This window comes from Apodemus sylvaticus, chromosome 6 (assembly GCF_947179515.1).
Source record: "Apodemus sylvaticus chromosome 6, mApoSyl1.1, whole genome shotgun sequence".
Taxonomy (NCBI): domain Eukaryota; kingdom Metazoa; phylum Chordata; class Mammalia; order Rodentia; family Muridae; genus Apodemus; species Apodemus sylvaticus.
The window spans coordinates 41,580,092-41,586,091 of record NC_067477.1 but is presented as its reverse complement, the minus strand read 5'-3'; positions in this window follow the sequence as shown (position 1 = coordinate 41,586,091).

Below are 6,000 nucleotides of genomic sequence, written 5' to 3'. Positions count from 1 at the left end.
ACGACCTCATTTCATTCTTAGTTTATTTTATTGAGACAGGGGATTATTAAAATAACTTTTACTCTCCTCTTGCGATTGTTGTCTCAGAGGCAATGAACCTCCATCTGCTAACCTAGGCCTAGTCCTAGAACTTTCTAGGCTCCGTGCAATCTGGGCCTAGAGAGTTTTCAGCCTCTGGGATTTGCTGCTGAATTCTTTCTGAGCTCTGGTTGGCTGATTCAACTCAGCTGTTCTGACTCACACTCCTCCCCAAGCTGTTTCAATCTGGCTTCTCTCTCCCTGCCTCTCCTGAATTGCTCTGCTTGGCCTCATACTAACTTTGTCAATCTGTTCTAATCATCTGGCTCCTTCTCATTCTCTGGCTCATTCTGTCTTCACCTGTGTCTAACTTGTTCTGTCTTCGACCTGTTTCTGTGAAACTCTCCTGGTAAAACTGCCTCCTCTTTCTTCTTTCTGTGCTCTTCACTCTTAAATAACCTCTCTTCCCTGTTTTTGTGAGAGCTGGGCATATCCTAGTTGGTCAAATCTTTCTCTGATTCATCATTTTGTCTGCTACTCAATTACACATCACTTTCAAACATGGGTGCTTCCTTCTAAAAACTAACTTAACCTTCATTGTTTGGGATTAAAGGTGTGTACTAAGGGCTAAGCCACAGCACAGCTAGAAATAGTTTTTTTTTCCCCAGTAAATAATACAATCTCAGGGTTTACAGTATGGTCAAATATCCTGCAACAGGGTATTGTTCTGTAGCCCAAGTTGACCCATTTCATGATCCACCTGCCTCTACCCAAATGCTGGAGTTACAGATATGCAGCCAGCCTTTTTCATGTTATAAGAAAAAAAATCCTGTTGTAATTAGAAATATCTATCTACCCATATATAAAACAACAAAATCACGAAGTTTCACTTGTAGATTTTTTTTTCTTTTTTCTTTTTTCTTTTTTGGTTTTTTCAAGACAGGGTTTCTCTGTGCAGCCCTGGCTGTCCTGGAACTCACTTTGTAGACCAGGCTGGCCTTGAACTCAGAAATCTGCCTGCCTCTGCCTCCCAGATTGCTGGGATTACAGGCATGCACCACCACCACCTGGCCTCACTTGTAGATCTTAATGGACTGTGTTTTCAGTTTTACAACCCAGGCACACTTCATTCCATAAAACAGAGTAAATGCTCTGTGGGGTTCAGCAGAGTACGTTGGTTTTAGAGATAGGGACCATCTAAAGAAAGCAGGAACAGCCAAAAAGCAGATCCACCATTTTAAAATCCTTTTATGTCAAAGACAGGGAGATGGAGGAGTTAAAAAAAAAACTGTTTAACATTGGGTCATTGGGTTCGTTGAAGATACCTGTTGTATGTGCACAGACTGAGGCAGAGGGAACACTGTTATCACGCTGACTGAAACTGGCCTGTTTGCAAAATTTGGCTAACTCTTTAATCTTGTTTTCTTAGGACGTTAAACAAATAGTTTAGTCTCGGAATAATGACTTGGGACTTTGGCCCAAGTGGCTCCATTTTGATTTTTATCAGTGAAGATACTTGGTCTAAACGGAGACCTAATACCATTTTGTTCCACATATATGAAATGCCCGAAAACCACGCTGCACTTTTAAGCACTGTGCTAAAGAGCTCACCATTTCAAAAGTCACGGAAGCCAGGAGTGACAATACCCAAGTGTGACTGTCACAAAAACACGTGGCCACACTGTGTTAGTGATTGCTATAGTAATCACTAATTCAATCAGCTTTTTCTTTTTCTTCTCATTTATTAGTTGGAACGGTGACCTTTGAGGGGGGGGTGCTGGAAGGATTGAGGAAGGGGCTCATATGTAGCTTGGGCTGGCCTCAAACTCTTGCCAAAATCCTGATGCCTCAGCCTCCTGAGTTGCTGACATTACAAGTGTTCACCAACACACCTGGCTCAAAAGGTATAAGGGATTGCTGTTTGTTTGTGTCTTCAGACAGGGTTTCTCTGTGTAGCCCTGGCTGTCTTGGAACTAACTCACTGTGTAGCTCAGACTGACCTCAAACTCAGAGATTCACCAGCCTCTGCCTCCTGAGTGCCAAGATCGAAGGCATAAACTACCATCACCTCACTAAGTAAATCGATCTTAAAGGTGCATATTTATGGACTACCCCAAAATGAACAAGCCCATGTAATTAGCACCCAGATGAAGAGACAAAGCAGGGGTGAGATGTGTAGCTCAATGGTAGGCCACACACTTAACATGTGGATGGCCTTTAATTTGATTCTCAGTGCCAAAAATATCTGAAAAGGCTGGAACGGTGGTGCAACATACAATGCCAGCATTTGGGAAGCTGAGGATGGAGGGCCACAAGTTCTAAGCCAGCCTGAGGTACATAGTAAGATCATGTATCAATATTTTCATCGTCCTGGTTGTCCAATCTAATCAAAATATCCCCTGAAGACAACTGCCATATTGACTTCTACAAATGAATTTTTGCCTGTCTCCACACTTGGTATAAATAGCATTTAATCACAATGACTCCAGGACAGTAAGAAGACACTCCAGCCTAAATCAAAGAGATTTTGATGGCAGAAATAAACTGTCATAAAGACTCATGCTGGGAACTGAATCAATCAGAAGAATTTTTCTGGAATCTGACAGTATTTTGTAGACACTAGAGTAGCCGGTTTGCCTCTTGACCTGGGCATTCCAAAGGACTTACCCACCTAGGTTCCCAACACTGAACTTAGTTCTTATCATCCTTGAAGAATGTGTTTTATGTTGTGCAAACCTGCTTATCTTACCTGAAACCTCACCGAGCTTCTGAACTGAACCCACGTTACAGATTCGCAAATCTATTCTGCACCCAAAGAAACCTGTCAGCCGGGTGGTGGTGGCGCACGCCTTTAATCTCAGCTCTTGGGAGGCAGAGGCAGTTGGATTTCTGAGTTCAAGGCTAGCCTGGTCTACAAAGTGAGTTCCAGGACAGCCACGGCTACACAGAGAAACCAAACCAAACCAAACAAAAATACAAAGAAAACTGTCTTTCCTTTTATCTTAGTCTCATTTATGATTTTTTGATTTACAACAAAAAACCACAGTGAATCTATTTTCATGTCTGGCTCCTTTCAGTTTTGATTCTAGTTATGAGATTCATTCATAACTTGTTTGTTTCTATCCACTGGACATGATACAACCAATTGATTCCATCCACCATTGGTAGACATTGGGGATGTCCTTTTCTGTTTTATTTTGTTTTTCTATTATGAACAATGGTGCTATAATCATTCTTGAACATGTCTCTTAGAGAATGTGTGCATGCATTCCTTTATTTCTTGCAATAATGTGCTGTAAGCAGATTCTGCTACAATCTTCATCCCATGGTAGTAAGGGCATCATTAGATTCTTGCTATCCTAAGAGGTTTAGCTTCTGAAGTAATGCTTGAGGCCCTCTGGTTTGAAGAAGTGCTTGTATTCATGGTCTGTTTGTGTCATAAGAATTGTTCCTGCTGTCCCGTTTTGGGTGCTGGAGTCTATGGGTGTGCTCTGTTTAAGGAGAGGGTTTAAGAATTCTGTCAGGAGGCTGGAAGGCTGTGGCCAGTATTTTCATTACTATTAGAGGTCACCTCTCAGACCTCATCTTCCAATGTAATTTAGGATCTAACTTTATTGGGAGAAACATCTACAGCCTGACCTGTGGACCTGCCTTTCCAATTATGTATAAAGGGTCAAAGGTCTGGCTGACGACTCCTTGGGTAATCTACCTGCTCCCCACCTCATTCACTCTATTGGTGTTGCTGGTGAGTTTGGCTAATCCTGGGCCACCTGTGCTGGGTCTGCCTCTGATATTCATCCCTGTGCATTCACATCTGTGGATACAAGTATTGGAAACTGCTGAATAACTTGTCTTGTTGGGTGTATATATTTGATATTTCAGATGGAAATGTTTCACAAAGCATGCCAAAGTTGGAGCTGAATGATAGGTTTTGCCAGCTTCTCCTGTAAATACTTCCACCCTAATTCGAAGCTGTCAATGTGACACTGTTGTATATGGGCTGGCAAGAGATGCCATAATAGTACTGTATTAGCATTCCCAACATACAGCTAGAACAAATGGAGATAAACCTTTTTTAAAAAAGATTTTATTTATTGTTATATCTAAGTACACTGTAGCTGTCTTCAGACACCCCAGAAGAGGGTGGTCAGATCTCATTACGGATGATTGCGAGCCACCATGTGGTTGCTGGGATTTGAACTCAGGATCTTCGGAGGAGCAGTCAGTGCTCTTACTCGCTGAGCCATCTCTCCAGCCCAAACAAAGATAAACTTGAAAACAGAGAGAAAAAGTAAGAAGTGATATTTTGAGTATATAGTTAATTGTACTTAACAAAAACCTTGAGGGCTGGAGAGATGGCTAAGCGGGTAAGAGCACCGACTGCTCTTCCAAAGGTCATGTGTTCAAATCCCAGCACCCACATGGTGGCTCACAACCATCCATAAAGAGATCTGATGCCCTCTTCTGGTGTCTGAAGACAGCTACAGTGTACTTACATATAATAAATAAATAAATCTTTTTTAAAAAAAAAAAACCTTGAAATTGGATTTTTTTATCTTTTTATTATTTTGCTTTGGGAGAGTGAACATCGGACACTGTACATGTGATCCCTCTGCATGACAGCTGTCAGGCCTCACAACCCTGACAGTCTGAAGCAGGAGACTGCTCCTTCATCCACTGGCACCACAGAACCTGCTGAACCAATCCTACAGCCCTCTCTTCTTTCCATTAAGTCACAGGAAAAGCACCGGGAAACCTGGAGGAGGAAGAGTCACCCAGGACAGTTGTGTCATAAGACCGAGAGCAGTGTGGGTGAGGTCTGTGGGATGGTTTTAGCTCAGGCCAGCAGCTGCCCCCTGTCCCCTCCTCCTTCCAGGCTGGCTATCTCCCAGAGTCCCTGCCCAGCTCTTGGGCTGGGCGAGCTGGTTGGCCAGCCCGGGTGTGTGCCTGTGACAGGAACTAGCATTTTTCTCCCACTGGGTAACCATCTGGGCCACCTGGGGACACAGCAGATGGCTTTTTATATTTGAATCCTTCTCTTCCTTTCCCACCTGGCTCTCCCCTCTTTCTTACATGGTCTCATTGTGCAGCCCAGGCTGGTGGATGCTTTCTTTTCTTTTCCTTCCTTCCTTCCTTCCTTCCTTTCTTTCTTTCTTTCTTTCTTTCTTTCTTTCTTTCTTTCTTTCTTTCTTTCTTTCTTTCTTCCTTTCTTTCTTTCTTCCTTTCTTCCTTCCTTTCTTTCTTTTTTTCTTAAATTCATTTAAAGATTCATTTATTTATTTTATACATATGAGTACACCACCATTGCTCTCTTCAGACACACCAGAAGAGGGCACCAGACCCCATTACAGATGGTTGTGAGCCACCATGTGGTTGCTGGGAATTGAACTCAGGACCTCTGGAAGAGCAGTCGGTGCTCTTAACTGCTAAGCCATCTCTCCAGCCCCATGGTGGATGCTTTCTATCTTGATTTTCTCTTGCCTGAAAATGGGTTCAACACCTTTACCCAGATTACAGGATCTGTGTTGGACATAAAAATGTGGTTAGGAGTTTTAGTGCCTTAGAAAATTAGGGGTGGGCATAGTCAACACCAGCTGGCCAGGCAAACTGGAGCACATTTTCTCTCTTTTTAAAAGTTTAATGTTACTGATTGATTGAGACAGAGTTTCTCTTTGTAGTCCCATCTGTGCTGGGACTTGCTGTATAGACCAGGCTGGCTTCAAACTAAAATATCCACCTGCCTTTTACTCCTGGGTGCCAGGGTTAAAGGTGTGGGCCACCATGCCCATCCAGTGCACATATTCTAAGGCTAGGGGCAGGGTTGGGATGCACGGGGCATTGCTTTCGGAGTTGTGACTTGAACCATGAACTCTGCAAAGCCCTATCTGACTGGTTGGGATCTACAGAGATCTGATACCACGTCTGGCTCGCAGGTTCCCATCCAGTAGCAGCTCCCAGACCCAGAGCTTCCTCCTTTGGATG